General features: G+C 35.1%; 1 pseudogene; it reads left to right on the forward strand.

Annotated features, from left to right (window-relative positions):
* Positions 1-14,664, forward strand: part of LOC109075921 — a 36,902-nt pseudogene extending 22,238 nt beyond the window's left edge.
* The last annotated feature ends 2,416 nt before the right edge of the window (positions 14,665-17,080 follow it).

The following is a 17,080-nucleotide window of genomic DNA, read 5'->3' on the forward strand; positions in this document are numbered from 1 at the left end:
ATGTGTAGTACAATAAACTGTTTTGAAGTTGATAATGTTGTAGATATAATACCACGGAAGCAAAGTGTCACCAGATGTAATTTGGTTGCAATACACATTATTTTTTTATTTTACCATTTAAAAGCAGTTTTGTATTGGATATTCAGTTTGGAAAAGATATGTGAAGTCAGATTTAATCTGTTATTGAATGCAGGATGCTTTTCACAATTTTGCGGTCATTGTAACAGTCCCCAGTCTATATTCTAGTTTTAGATGCCTTATCTACATCCCATGTTTTGAACATAAATAGGGTCTAATATATCAGTATTCATATATCAACATAATCTCTATGAAGGGGTTTACTGCTGTGCTCTGGCAGTTGCTTATGTAGATTGTATTTTAGATGTCTCAGGAAAATGCGAGGAACACAATATTATGTTTCTAAAAAAGAGCTTTGCAGATAAAGCCTATGTTGTAATGTAAAGAGATTTGTAAACAAGGCAGTAGATGCATATGTGACAGTTTGAATGATGGCAGAATTTGACATTCATGACATAGGATGAGGCTCTGGATGATGACTCAACACATCTTTAGGTGATTGCAACGACTGGAACTAAAAATAAACCTGCACACTTTTGTGTTTGACAAACAAGGTCCTGTTACTCCTTTGTTTTTCATTTGTTTTATACCGAAATTAGACTCTTGATTTGAAACGGCAATAAATATTTATTATTGTAGCAATGGAAAAAATGTGTTTTGGCACAGTGAAAGGGGATGCTTTTAGAAAACAAATCGACATTAGGTGGCCAGACTGAATTCCTTGAGTAAGCTGTCATTCAGTACTAGTGTCTGGCTTGTTTTGGACCAAAGGTTGGTGTGAAGATAAATGTATTTTCCCATACATTAGAAAAATGTTTATGTGGTAACAGTGTTGTGCTCACAATTATAATACAGCTACTGTGAGTATCATGTTTTAGCAAATTAAAATGAGAAAATAATTTAAAATACACTACAGTTACTATACTACTGTTTTTTTTTTTTGTAGTTGTTTTTTTATACACTACTGATTATTTTTGATGTTTTTGAAAGTTTCTTAAGCTCACGAAGGTTGCATTTATTTGAACATGAACAGTAAAACTCTAATTACTGTTTTTTAGAAATATAATTTATTCCTGTGATGGGAAAGCAGAATTTTAAGCATCATTAATCTAGTCTTTATTATCACATGTTCCTTCAAAAATCATTCTTATATTTTAATTTGGTTTCTTATGGTCAGTGTTGAAAACAGCTGCTTAACTATTTCTGCAATGCATTAAATATCAGTTCAACATAATATGCCAAAATTACATTGTACAGGGTTATGTTATATACATTAATAGCTTAACAGTTAATAAAGACATGAGATTTTGCCTCCTGTAGCTTAAAAAATAATAATTGGAAACCACAGTATACCATATTTATGGAAAGTGCCCCATCTGTCCCTTAGGGGAATGACCCTTACCCATGGCCAATGGTGTCTACATACCCCCTGCCTAAATATTACATCCTTGACGTGCCCAAGACTCTCCGCACTAAACAGGGTAAGAACAATCTGTTTAAAGCATTAGATCCTACTGTATATATGTGTTATGTGATATTTTCGTAATTTATGAAAGCAATTCTCTTATTTAACCATTAGTTTAATTCAGTGGTTCTACTCTGTAGTAACTTCAAGGACACATTCTCTGGTTATGACAGACTCATTTCTCTTCTTTAATGTTACAGCCATACATCTTAATTTCTATGTGACTGATTTTTCCAGCTCAATAAATTAACGCCTAGAAAACACTCTTCCTTTAGGAAGAAGCATCAGTATGTGGATGAAAGCCTACTCAGTGCCTCAGTGGTGTTTATTTCAGCCTGTCTTTAAATGTTAGGGTTAAGACAGTATATTGTTTTTGAAAGCCAAGAAGTTATATAGTTAGTAGTTACAAGTCAGAGTCACAGATTGCCATAGGACATGTAATAAGAAAATAAATTTGTTGTGTACTGTGTTCAAATGTTTTTGCCAGAAGACAATCATTTTGACTGTTAAAAATGAACACTGTGCCTGTTTCTTCTCAGAGTCAGAGATCAGTGCTTTCTTTCTTGGCCTCGTCTAAAGAAAACAGAGAGAGATGCTAGCTGGATGGATGACTGCAGGAGACAGTTCTGCAAGATCATGGCTACAAAGTCAAACACTCTCACTGGATACGGTATGACCCACATTCAGCTCTGTCTCTGAAAAATTCACAGCAAGATGCCCAGCTTCTCTAATCTTATACTGAAGTTTTACTACTACATTTAAAGGGGTCAAAATGAGAAATTAGATATCTGTTTAAAATGATATGTTTGCCCAGTCACTGTGAGGGAATAAGGATAAAGAAGGATAACTCAGACCATAACTCAGATCATGAGCAGAAACCTTTTTATTTTGGGTATGTCATTTCTGTCTCCATGCCAAAAATGGGGGGTGACTGGTAAGGGGTTAACGCCAGAAGAATGAACAATATCCCATCCTTTTCAGCAGCTATCCTATCCTACTACAATCCTATTCTTTTCAGCAGCAAATTTCGGAGCAATATTGTTTCGTGATCCTGTCATAATGTACTGCAGGCTTTGCAAAGAGGCTGTTGTTGAAGGACGGGGAAGCACAAACTATATTGAGTTTGACAGCAAAGCAGCAGCTAGTGAGTCAGTGTTGTTACTCATTTTCACATGCAAAGAGGGCACTTACATAAAGGACCTAAAGGTACGACAGCACAAAATGGCCTGTTTAATTTTAGGGTCAGAGAGATAGTGGAAAATAGTGATAAAAATATTAATTATGACTGCTGGAGGAGAGAAAAAGACAAAAAATAAAACACAAAAAAAAACAAATAAAATGATAAAAAAATGTGTGATATGACCCTTTTAAATTCAAAACAGCTCTGTTGCATTATATGTTCCAACTTTTATTTATTTTAGAAAAGAAAACGTATAAATGTATGTATTCAGGATCTCGTTTACAATATGAAGTGCACACTTGCTTTTTTAGAACAAAGTTATTTGCATTTATTTACAATGTTCCTTGATGTCTGTTTCCGTCTATGTCTTTTTCCTTGAAATGTACCTTCTGTTTTCCACAGAAATGAAAGACATTTTTTTTTTCAGTACATTAATAGTAGAGCTGTAAAACCCTTGTGTGTGTGTGTTTTCTGGATTAAAATAGTAAAATATTTCAAGGACTTTGTTCTATTGTGAATGTTTACCATTGGCCAGTGTCTTAGTACATGCCGTTACTGTATGCCTGCCAATGTCTGATTCAGTGTAACACTGTGTTAGGCTTTTCTGTCTTATTAAATTAAAGTGATATTCAAGTATCAGTCACTCAGCATATTGTCTAGCTGTGCTGCCTGAGTTTTTTAAGCATTGTTGGAGTTATGCATTTCAACAAAAAGGAAAATACATGCAACACTAAAGAAATTAGATTACAAGTAAACTTTTCATGAAAGATCTGTATTTAAACTCGGTGTACTGTAGCTTAAGACATACTTTGATTTCTCTAACATCCACTCCTTATATGAAATAGGCTCTTTTGCTGGAGATGTGAGGTTTGATTCAAAGGAAATTGCCTTGACGGTTCACATATCTTTTCTCTCACAGTTCTTGCGGATTTGTTGGAGAGGGTCGTGCTGCATCTCTCGTCTTCATCCACCGACTGCTTCTTTCCACCGGCAGAATATAAAGGTCAGTCAACAGCACTTTAATGTTTAATGAATGGAATTTTTTTTTTTATATATATATATGTGACCAACTTGCAGACAGCTAACAGAGACATCATTCACTTCAGAGGGCGTATATGGAATAAAAAAAACCACAAGGGTATATATGAATATACCTTTGTGTATCATAGTCCTGCTTCTCATAACTATACATTAAACATGAAATATTTTCTGATTGGAGGTGATTGTGATAAAAAGAAAAAAAAATAGCTTTCTGCTTGAAACTTTCTGTCCCACCTGGTTAGGACATGCTGTTAGTTCACTATGGTATGCTCAGTGTAAAAATCCATCTGGATGAGATTTGTCAGCTTTCCATTCGCACAAGCAAAATTATTTAGAAAATGGGCAAATAGTTGAGGCTCTGTGGTGTTTTCATTTATTAAACATAATGGTTCTCAGAAATAATATTGTTGTTTTTTTTAATCCCAGCCGCAAGGAATATCTTCTCGCTTGCACTTGTGTAGTGTGACCACTTCAAAAGAATGATTTTGACAAAATTCAACACCCCTCTCAACCTATTATTGTTTTAATATTTATATATAAACCTTGAAATTTATGATTGCTTTGTATTTGACTCCATGACATCAATTAAACATCTTTCAAAATGTCTACCCTCTCAAAACATCACATTTTGTATTCAGTGTCAGAGAGAAAAGTTTTTTTTATACTTTGAAAGTCTTTGATAAAAAGTATGATGAGGTTCAGGGGTCAGTTAACTCTGGAGATTATTAGTGGTTTGGGTTCTGGTAAGCTTGTGAACTTTTAAATTTAATGACGGAGACTATGAGTGAAAATGTTTCTCTTTTTTTTTAAATACTTTAGTAAATATTGAGTTTACTATAGAAAGAAGACATAACTTTACCCAGAAACTGCATTTTTTGAATGATAGATTAATTTATGAGAATTTACATAAGGAATCAGACTTCTCAATCCCCAAAACTTCCCAAATAGGATATATGGGTATATGTATGGATGCCTGACATGGCAAGTGTTATTGTGTCATGTTAATTTAGCATTCGTTTCCTCCTTTCGTCTGCCTCTAGGTCTGTATCCTCCCCTCTCATTTAGCAGAGGAGTAGTGGTGACTTGTCACACTTCATCTCACTTAGCTGTTCATGTCGTAATCGCTGACTGATGTGAGCAGCAGGAAGTATGATTTGTCATTCCGCCCAAACCCTTCTCTCCTATTGGTTCATTTGCCAGCCAGTCAAGATCAGTCACTTCACTAGGTGCACATGTTTCTGCATTATGTCATCATTACAATCCTGACATTGTTGTTATATTAATGAGGATGGAGGAATGGCCCCCATAATTATATCAGTGGGCCCATTTCCGTCTCACCAAGGGCATTCACTCAATTAAGGCTATTCTTAAGCATGATGAATGAAGATCACGCAGCTGATGTTGATTTGTGGGTAAGCCGATGCTGAAATGAAAATGGATTATTTAACAGCACATTTTGTGCTCCATTTACTGAAATTAAATGTGTATTTGAAAAGGTGGTGCAAATGGGATGAAATTTCTTTTTTTTTTTGGTTTCAGTGGTGGACCACAGTGTAAAGACTCGAAGCCTGTCATCTGTGGAGCAGTTAGGTGTGGGGATATCCCTCAGGTAATATGCCATATCCAGGCTAAACTTAATGCTAGATTGCTAAACTTTGAAGTCCTTTGTTAAAACACTAATGTATACTTAAAAAAAATAAATTACAATAGTATTATTATTACAATTATTACAATAGAAATGTATTATTATATATTGTATACAGGGTCTTAAAAAGTCTTAATTCTCCTTTTCACAAATGAAGGCCTTAAAAAGGTCTTGCATCGAAGCAGAAAGTCTTGAATTCATAGTCATGGCATTAAATGTTGCATGCATGCACTGCAAAAAATTATCATATGAACATAATGAAGTGATGCTTGAAACAAGAACAAACATCTGTCAATGAGGTATGAAAACTTGTTTTACTTTTTAATTATGTATTAGCCCAGGACAAATATGGAGGAAGAACAGCACTTCTTAAACTGTGATCAGAATGTACAGTAAAAGTTATTTTCATATTGTTTTTTTTTTTTTTTTTTGGTAAAATGATTTTAAAGAGTAATTTAAACCTGTTTAAAAAACAGTCTTAAATTTGTCTTCATAAAACATATTACAGAAATATATTATATACAGAAATATTACATTTATTTTTTTATTATTATTATCATCTTGAAGTAAAACAATGTAATTGTTATTAATAAACACATGTATTTTGCTTTTAAAATATTTTAAAAGATATTATATATTATAAGATATTTGTACTGGTAGACAGGACAAAACTACTGCTTAGGAAAGTGATTTTTGCAGCGTGAATATTCAGAAATGATTTCAGCTTCACTGAAAGCCACTGGCATTCTGCGGTATGTCAGCACACTAGTTAAACTCAATATGAACCCATTTAGATATTTTGTCTTAAGGCAATCCACAATGACTGTAATCAGGCAATGCATTCTAGTGCTCAGCACATTGGGATATTTGTAACTCTCTGTTAACCTTCATTTGGTGCTGTTTCTCAGGGAGAGACTGTACATGCGTGATAAAACTGAATTTAATTTGGTTGTGAAATTTGTTCTTATTAGTCAAGAAATATTGCCTTGAGAAATTTCTAATTATGTAAATGTCCGTAAGTTGGTGTTTGGAGGAGAACATTTTAACAATGTATTTTCATCTTTGTTTAGCAAGGTCTTATTGAATGGGGTATTAAATGAAGCTGCTATGTAAACAGTGTGTTTGTGTGTGTGTGTGTGTGTGTGTGTGTGTAGGTATGGCAAGTTCCTAAAGCTATTGAGAGAAGATTCAGAGCAGGATCTGTGTCTTCTGCTCAAGCACTGTCAGGAGTTCCTCTCTCAACAACGAGTCCGTGTCACTTCTGAGCTCTGTATCCTTCTCATTACACTTTATAATATTAATCAAGCGAAAATTCAGATGTTACATTTGACTGTGCACAATATTCTAATTTGCTGTAGACCACGTATTGACTTATGTTAATGTGGATGAATCATTAATCATAATGATAAGCTGAATGCTATTTTTAATTTCTTCGTGCTGTTTTCCTTTACAGATAAAAGTTTAGCATCAGGTATGCATTATTCAAATAGAAGCTCCAAAATCTACCACCATCCATTGATTGGACATTTTCTGTTTTCAGTCATTTTTCTGGAATTAATTTTCAATAATTAGCCCCAAAACATAATTGGATAAGCAAGCCATTTTTAAAAAAAAGTATTAATGTCTTTACATTATATAACAAATTATTAAACCAAATAGCATTCATTTATATAAATATATGATCATAAATATAGCCCAAGTGCACCTTTGAAGGGTTTTCATTAGGTTTAAAATGATAAAATAATACATAGACTGCCGTTCAGATGTTTGGGGTTTAGAATTTTTTAATGTTTTTAAAAAAAAAAAAATATGCACACCAAGGCTGCATTTATGTGATCAAAATTAATTGATCAAGTTATAGTTAAACATTTGCGGAACATGATCTTTCATGATCTGCTAGGACACTTCTAGACTTTATCTACTAAATATCACCTTGAGATCACTCACTCACTTGAGATCAATGACTTTAGTGTTTAAATACTTTTGGCCACTATTTTGGCATTGTAGCTGTTGGAGAAAATAGGTCAGCCTCTAAAATGTATTGAAGATTCCTTGACCCGACTGTCAGCCTGTTTTCAGGGTGGTTATCCTGGTCACGATTGGTTTGCCGCCTCAGTTTTTCTGCTCATGCATGGCGACGTGGGTCGTTCTCTGAGTCTGCTCTTGCGTTTCTCCCGTCTGCTGCCGTCTGCCTTCCTGTGGCCCCCAAGACTGCACAGCTCTGTGAGTTAAAGCCTGTTTCATTTCTCTCTTTGTTCTCATTCATGTCAACCTTTAGTACATGCTGCGGCAGCTGTCATCAAGAACGGAGCAACAAATTGTACACACAACAAATTAAAGTAGTAGGTTGGCACAAAAAATATAATTAAGTCATTTAAATTAATACCTGTATTCAGCAAGCATGCATTAAATTGAAAAAAAAAGAGACATGGTTTTACATAGTTACAATTAATTTCTATTTCAAATAAATATCTTTTTGAAATTTCTATTCATCAAAGAACCCTGGAAAAAAATCATCACAACAGTTTTAAACATTTCTATTAATAACTGATGTTTCTTGAGCAGCAGATCCTTCTTTCTGAAGGATCATGTCACACTGAAGTCTTAATAAGTTGGTTTAAATTGTAATAATATTTCACAATATTGTTGTTTTTACTATATTTTTGATTAAAAAAAAGCAGTCTTGCTTTTTTTTTGGGTGAACTATTCCTTTAAATGTCTTAAGCTTGGCCCAGGTTGCAATTTTGTACTACTAATAACAGCTGCATCTTTCTCATGTTTAGTAATGTTCTGAATTTATATTATGTATATGCTTGCGTTGCTTTCATATCCATGTGCCGTAAACAAAACTCAGCATTTTGACCTGCATTATCATTCTAATCTCCATTTGCATAGGAAAAGTTAATACTGGGAGGAAATGCTGGATATCATGATATTACTGGGGGAATAGTCATTACAGTGGTTCCCATAAAATTTGGATGGAGCAATCTCTCTCTCTCTCTCTCACTCACTCACTCACTCACTCACTCACTCACTCTCTCTCTCTCTCTCTCTCTCTCTCTCTCTCTCTCTCTCTCTCTCTCTCTCTCTCTCAGAACAGCGGATAGTGAACAGAGCTCAGTTAATAGAGTTTCAGCTGTAAAAATATGTGCAGGATATGATAATGCTCCACACACACACGAGTTTGTCTGATTACAGTTCCATATTTCTTGAGCTGTCAGAGTGGCCATGCATGTAAATCATTTAGCTGAGAGACAATGATGACAATCAGGAAAAGACACAGCCCTCACATTTGTCACAGACCTCTCTAAACAGGAAGTTGAAGAGGCAGCTAATAAAGCTTGGTCGATTCATTAGCATGTGCGGTGTTTGTTGTTGTTTTCTGTGGTGGCCAGAACTCTTAAAGGAACAGTTCTGTCATTATTTACTCACCTTCTTGCCGTTGTAATACACTTTTTTTTTTCTCCAGGAGAACACAAAAGGGGATATTTTCTATTATTTTGCATAATGTTTCTATTTTTAAGAATTTAAAAAAGGGGATTTTCACTTAAGAAATGGGGGGAAAGCATCAGAAAATTGGTTTTGTGTTTATTTACGAGTCTTCTCTCTCTTTGCAGAGTTCTCAAATTTCATTTGCACTTCATTATCAGTCATGACACGTAAGAACTAATGCAGCTTAGGATCATAAGGTCACTGCACCTTGCGCAATGCATCTTCATACTTTTATTGATTGATATTTTTCGTGTTTTTAGGTACATCTCCCTATAGAGATCGCTCAGTCGGGCATTCATCCCATCTACTCTTGCACCGCTCATTATGTTGAAATGTTGCTCAAGGCCGAGGTTCCTCTGGTTTTTTCTGCCTTCAGGATGTCTGGCTTCACTCCCTCTCAGGTGCTGTGTTTTAAGTACTTCATTTTTAATTACTTCACACCAATCATCTCTGTTGGTAAACAACCAATCAGACTTGCCAATGCCAACCTGTACGCATTTTGTGTAGCAGATCTGGTATTTTTAGTGTTCCAGAACAGCACCCATCTTCCCAAATTTGTAAGGAGAATTGTTTATCAATCTATTGTCAACAAAAAAGAAGCTTTAAGGTTTCCATTTAATGAAAGCATTGTCAAAAAAGACAAACAATGTCCAACAGGATGTCCTGTATTTAAGCTCATCATATGTTACTTCATCACAAATCCCAGTGGGAGTTAAACCACTGACGGTGTGAATCGTGATCGCTGGGTGAATGAGTGTAACACTGCCAGGGAAGAAATATAAAGACGTCTTGCTATATAAATATAAAGGACATTCTGCTATGACCTGAATGACTGGCAATCTTCATAGACAAATTCAGTGATTACTCAACGCTGTGCTCTCTCTGGCGTTTATATGCATGATCTCAAAGATCTGCCTCAAGTCTTCTGTCAGACTGAGTCAGATATGACCTTTTTCTAGCAGTCAAGGACAAATATATTGAATAGTAACTGTGTTTTCTGCTTTTAGTTTTTTTTTTTTTTTTTTATTCTTTATCCTTTGAACACTTTCAATAGGCCATCATCGGTGTGGGAACTTTTAAACAGCAGTATAATGCAAAAAACCCTCTGCAGTTGCTACAAAAATACCCAAAGTTCTAAAACTTATAACTAGTTTTGAATGGACAGAAACTGAAGGAAAGAAGATTTTTCTGTTTTAAATTGAGTGTCACCTCCATCATAGAGGGCGTCCGTGTCCGTGCACTCGGGGAGAGTGTTTCGAATTCTAGACAAAGCAGGAAGAGTGTCTGAAAGAGAGACACAGATGCTGTATAAATTGCCTCCCAGAGTGGTCTGAATGTACAGGAGGCATGTACGCGTAGCAGAACTGGAACCCCATCTACGATACCACAGAATAATTGAACAGCTTCTAAGGGAGGATTATATGACCTGAACTTAGTTCACTGCCACAGTAACAAAACAGAAATGCATCAAGCCTGGAGATGAAAGGGATTTCTGCATATTATGATTTAAGAGACTTGATATTTTTTTTTGTCTGAGCTCAAGAAACATTTTTCCTGTTATTCATACAAAGTATTTTTTTTTACTTGTTTTCCTGTGAAAATACTAATATAAGCATAAACCACATAGTTGTGTTAGATTTATATTTAAAACAAGATGTAAGTCAAAAATAAACTCGGGTGCTGTTCAAAGGTTTGTGGTCAGTCAAATTTTCATCAATCAAATTTGATCAAAATACAGTAATGACATTAATATTATTACAATTTAAAATAGCTGTTTTCTATTTAATATATTTTAAATGTTACTTATTCGTTTTATGGTAAAGCTGAATTTTCAGCTGCCATTATTCCAGGATCCTTCAGAAATCATTCTAATATGCTGATTTGCAGCTCAGGAAATATTTCTTATTTTTACCATCAATTTTTGATGCCCTACTGCTTTAGATTTTTGTGGAAACTCTTTTATGTTTCATGTTTTATTTATACAATTTTATGCTCAGGATTCTGTGATAAGTAGAAAGTTCAAAAGAACAGCATTTATTTAAAATATAAATACTTTTGTATCAATATTAATGTCTTCATTGGCACTCAAATTGAATGCATCTTTGCTGAATAAAAGTATTAATTTCTTTCAAAAATAAATATCTTGCAGTTTCACTTCTCAAATAAATATAGATATATTTGCTGGAAAATAACAAAAAAGCTTATTAAGAAAGTGATGTGATGATTTGTTTCATGGTTAATTATGACTCTTAACAGGTAATAGACTGCATCAGACCTTGAGGGCATCATGTTAGAATTCGATACTCAGAAGTTTTTGATCTCTCATTTATTTTTCCAGCATCTCATATCGATTGATTTAAAACATTTATGGTGCAAACGTTGCATTTTCTGAAAACTACTTTTCTTGCTCTTACTCTGTTTGTCCTTCCACCTGTTTTGCAGATCTGTATTCAGTGGCTTGGTCAGTGCTTCTGGAACTACCTGGACTGGTCTGAGATCTGTCACTATGTAGCCACATGTGTCATCATGGGACCAGATTACCAGGTGTACATGTGCATCTCTGCCCTCCGTCACCTGCAGCAGGATATTCTGCAGCACACACAGACGCAGGACCTGCAGGTCTTTCTTAAGGTGCAGTATAACTTTTTAAAATGAAAAAATATAATTTACTCATCCTCAGTCCAAACCAGTATGACTTTCTTCTGTGGAACACAAAGGAGATGTTTAGCTGAATGTTCACACTGCTCGTTTAATGAAAGTGGAGGGGGATCTGGGACAGTCAAGCTCTAAAAAGGATAAAACGCCACCAAATAAACTCATAAAAGTGCCCCACAGAGGAAAGAAAGTCTATTCGAAAGTAAATGATAGAATTTTCATTTTTGGCTGAACTAGTCCTTTAAGGTGAGAAAATCCTGAGCCGGTGTTGTTTTAAAGGTTGCACAGAGGTTTACAGTGTGCAAGATTAAACACACTCTTGTCCTTGTTTCACCCTTGAAAGTTTAAAACTTTTCAGTCTTTGTGTGTGCATCGGTGTACCCTGTACAATAGAGAAAGTGTTTCAGACAATTCCTGAAAGGTTTCTGAGGATTTGTACATATCCAAGATTACCAAACTTATCTATATTTAATCTAAATTAAAGATCTGGATGGAAATTACTCATAACAATCCCTCCTGATGTCACTCTGAAGCTGAATGCCAGAGTAAATGTACAATGAATCCATTTTGGATGATTCAACATTGGAGAAATCAAATCCTACTAAAGTCATTCTTTGTTTGCAGGATTTCAAAAGCAATTGTCTGTCACTGCCAAATACATCCAACACTTTGAAAACCATTACACAGTCTGGCTAGTGAGTTCAAAGCATACTGCAGAGCCATTTTAGGCCTTTTTTCTTTGTTTTTATCAGTAACCATAGGCAGCGGAATAGTTTTAATGTCTTTAGATAATGGGTACTTTTAATTAAAATGTAATTTTTTGTGTTTCATTTTAAACACACCAGCGTGCAGCCATTGTCTAGTTTTGAATGGCTTTGTGGGTAAAAGCTTTAGGGAAACATCTGGACTTTTCACAATTGTTCTTCCTAATGGCTCTGTGGTTATATGTAGTTGTTTTGCTACTCCCCAGCTGTAATTAATGGTGTGAAAAAGCCCCCCCCCCCATGTCATTTCAAATCTCAGTTTTTGTTCTTCTACACATTACAAAATTAGATATTTAGCAGAATCTCCAAGCTGCTTTTTGACATACAACAAAAGCCCAAAATTTTATATTCAAACTTCATTACACCAGGTTTGACATTAGTGATGCTAAGCACCTCTAATTTTGTGTTCCATGAAAGTAAGTTTGGACTGGCTTGAAGGTGAATACATTTTTGGGTGAAGAATTCCTGCAAGTTCATCATAGAGTTTATTAGATGTTATAATAGGTCATGTTACAGTAGGTCATATGAAATCTAATTCTATGTGAAATTGTGATTGAGAAGACCAGCGTTCTGTCTTCATATTCCAGATCATGATCTTTATTTTTCTTTAGTTTACTTTTTCACTCATTGTCAGTTATTATCTGACTCTATTCAGTTGTATATCAAGATGCTCTGTATTAAAATGTATGGCTTTATCTAGCTTTCATCAGCAGTGGATGAAAGTGTTTATCATTTGTTTTGTAATAGACTATTCCAGTCATTAGTTTTTTGTTTGCTCTTATCTATTTTGTTTGTGATTGCCATACCAACTGCTGTGGTCTGCAGTTATATCACAAAACTTCTTACACTGCAGGCATATTTTATTTAATGCAGCAAACTCATAAAGATTTATTATCCTTTCTCTCATTTTCATCCATTCACCATGAACCGAAGTGTCCTTCTGTAACTTGAGGCACAGCTTTAGGACTTGCATTCGCTGACTCATCGTAAACAAAATGTAATTCATTTGGCTTTGTCTAAACAATATTATTTATCCCCAGCTAAATGTCAGAGTATATTAGGCGGTGCATTGTTTATTTAGTACCAGAATGTGTAGCCCCATCTCACATAGTGACCTCTTGTTTCATTAATATATGCCATTTGTTACTATAGGCAGTGAGATTTGGCACAATATTTATAATGTGTAAAATCTTGCATGATTTCATTCAGCAGTACACAACTTTCTGGGTGATTTTAGCCAATCTGTGTGCAGGATAATCAGGATCTGCTCAGACTGGAACAAGGATATCAAACTCTTATCGAAACTGATTGAGCGCAATCTATTCTAAAGCTGTTATAAACCCGTTCTACCTCTTTTTCCACAAACCGGCTCTCTCAAGCACTGCTCATCAAATCTCTGCTTCTTTTGCCCACTTGCAGGAGGAACCAATCCACGGCTTCAGGGTGAGTAATTACCTGGAGTACATGGAGGGGCTGGAACGCAACTACAGATCCATGGTGCTCTCGGACATGAGGAGCATTTTACCAAGGAGCAGCTAGAAGGAAATAGACCACTGAAGATCAGCAGGGACTGAAAGTGCTTGTGGTACAGAATAATACTGAAAATGTTGCAATGATTTTTATAACACAACATGCTCGATATGTGAAGAGGATACTGTTTTATCAAACACATTGTGAATATATCCCACTTGCATTTACTCCCTTTGATTTGTTGGGATTCTTATACTGAAGTATTCTCACTCAGGGAATCATAAATATAAGAACACAAACTCTTCAAAGCCATATCGCCACTCAGTGGGATGTATAAAGCATAGTAAATAAATAAGCGCAGTAAATCGGTCAAAAGTGATGTGCAAAAAGGATGATAAAGCAAACCTTTCTACATACCGTGAGCATGATCAAACTTCCCTCACCAAACAATTTACATTTTCTTGAACAGAATTCTGTAATACATAATTGATTTCAATTGCAGCTGTAATTATTTTGCTAAATTATTCTATATATTAGGCTTATATGTGGGTTCATATACAGTATAATTTCAGATTTATCACTGTTCTAGTCTGCTTTTCCTTTTAGCCTTTTGTGCCTAAAGTACAATTTTCCCTTCCTAGGCTAATTACTGGACTCAAAGAATTTAATTGTTTATTAATCTTTTCCTCGAACAAACTTCTGACAGCGTATGTAATTTTGTATCTACAGTCCTGTTTGTCACTTCATTGTTGCTTGTCAGTAATGATGTTGGAATTTGACACAATTGTGTCAATGCTATTAATCATTGTAAAAGCTTTATGATGTATAGTCTGAAATAAGACCACCGATGTCAAAAAAAGTTTTTTTTCTTTTACCCAAGATCTCAGTGGGCTTATATTGTAAAGTCTGAAAAGTAGCATTCATAGAGGGCAGAAACATTTAGCTTTGTTCTGTGCATTTTCACTTGCAAAAACCAGTCATTTTAATAGGAATTCATGTGATCGGGTATTTTACATGTGGGCAAAAGATTTCCAAATGGGTTCAAGATGGTTACATGAGTCTGCAATGACCAACAGACTTCTGTATGAGCTGTGCTTCATACACTGATTCAAAAGATAACCCCAAATGTAGGTGCACAAGTTTGTTTTTCCAGTCTCAGCCAGTTATATGACATCAGTAAATAAGAAAAAATTCTAAGCTTTTGATGCTTGATTGTTGTCATGATGGACAATCAAACATGAAGTATGTGTGACGTCAACACTTGAGTATACTATGACTCACAGGCCGTTGACGCAGTCTTGTTGTGTATTGTGTGTTGGATTTTTTTTTTTTAAAGGCATATATTAACATCTGTAGTCTCTTATTCCCATCCTAAGGAATTTGTATAGAGAGGCGGTATCACATTGACAGGCCGTCATTAGCACATAGATGCAATCTCTCACCCTCGCCATCTGTAACTCACACAGTGAATAATGAATTAGATCATTAGAGAGGTGTCTTTCTCCTTCACAAGAACTGCTAAATATTGCATACTGTTTACTCAGTAGGAGGCAGAAGCAGTTATAATTTTAAGCTGTAAAAAGTTCCCTCAGAGTGCATATTTTTTACTTACTTTCTCCATTGCATTAAAAAATAAAAGAGGATCACCCTTAAACTTGTGTATATGCTCAGATAAAAAAATCAGTTGTGCATCATCAGTTGATTTCATCTTTGTGTAATCATAACGAGCAGTACACGGTAATCAGGTTAATGATTTAATGAATGATTGTTGGCCGACAGTCATTTGGAAAGCAGTGTGTGTCTTGTGTTGGCTCATTGTTAATTGACAATACAAGGCTTTTGTGACATGGATGTTGATGATGTATCTGCAGACCAAAATGGTAGGATAATTAGAAAAGGATAATTATGGGTAATTAAACTGATTAACTGATAATTAAGACCCATCTGTCTCTGTATTAGGCTTGAGGAGTTGCATTAACTTGATTTCCTCTGGTAAATATGCTTTCTTATTCTCCTTCACATTAATTATCCCCCTTGTGACTGCCAAAACCCATCTTTGTGAAGAATCTGCTTGATGAATGGGAGAAAGTCATTCGAAAGTGAGCATCAGTGCCCCTTACTTACTCTCTGAAGAGCACTTGAAACAAGCAATATGAAGCGTGCAGGGTATTAAGGGCTGTTCACACCAAGGACAAAAACTAAAGTTTTAATAATTGTTCTCATTCTGTAATAACAGTCTATACCACAGAAAATGACAAAGAACTACATCATTGGAATCAATTTCGGAACAATTTTTTCTGATGAATGATAAAAACATTGACAGACACTCAGCTCTAGCATTTAAAGTGGCAATGACATAACTTCAGTGTACGCTTATAATAAACAATGTTATTGTGCATCAGCATTGACACTAACAACTAACTCACACCAAGGATGATAACTATAAAGATAGCGATAAAGATAGATAGATAAATTATCAATATCAAAGAATAGTGAAGCCCACACCACAGCTATAACGATAAAGGCACAGAGAAACAATATCATTCCGAATCACTTTCAGAACGATTTTTTCCAGCTGATGAACGATAAAAACTTTGACACCCAATCAGAATCCCATCCTGCTATAACGCGCTCGAGAATTTAAAAGCAGCAGCTGAGACGCTAATATCGTCTTCTTTGTAGTTATTGTTCTTGGTGTGTATGGGGCTTAAAGATAACGATAAAGATAAAGTTCTAAAAATCGTTCAGAATATTTAAGAATAGCAGAGTCCACACCACAGCTATAACGATAAAGGCACAGAGAAACGATATCGTTGGAATCACATTCAGAATGATTTTTTCCAGTTGATAAAATATTACAAATATTGACGCCTACTCAGAATCCATCTTGCTATAATGAGCTCAAATTCAAAGCGGCAGAAGAGCATGCACTAAACATAAACAGACAATATCGTTCGCTGGTGTGGACACTAATATTGTTATCTTTATAGTTATCATTCTTGGTGTGAACGGGGCTTAGGATTTAAATTGATTTAAACTGTATTTACTGACTGGTTGTTTGTATTGCAACAGACAGTTAAAGATGCAGTTTTGTCAGTAGTATTTTATAGAAATAAATGTTAGTCATACTTTTTGCTGTACTTTTTTGGTAACAGTCCAGTTTTGAATTAGTCCTGTACTTTAGGTGAAGCTCATGAGGGTTGTTCTTTAGCACTGATGTTCAAGTGTCAGTCACTGGATATCTACTTACTGTGTATTGATGGACACAATCAATCTGAGGGTCTTTGAAG

This window comes from Cyprinus carpio, unplaced genomic scaffold, assembly GCF_018340385.1.
Source record: "Cyprinus carpio isolate SPL01 unplaced genomic scaffold, ASM1834038v1 S000006759, whole genome shotgun sequence".
NCBI classification, from domain to species: Eukaryota; Metazoa; Chordata; class Actinopteri; order Cypriniformes; family Cyprinidae; genus Cyprinus; species Cyprinus carpio.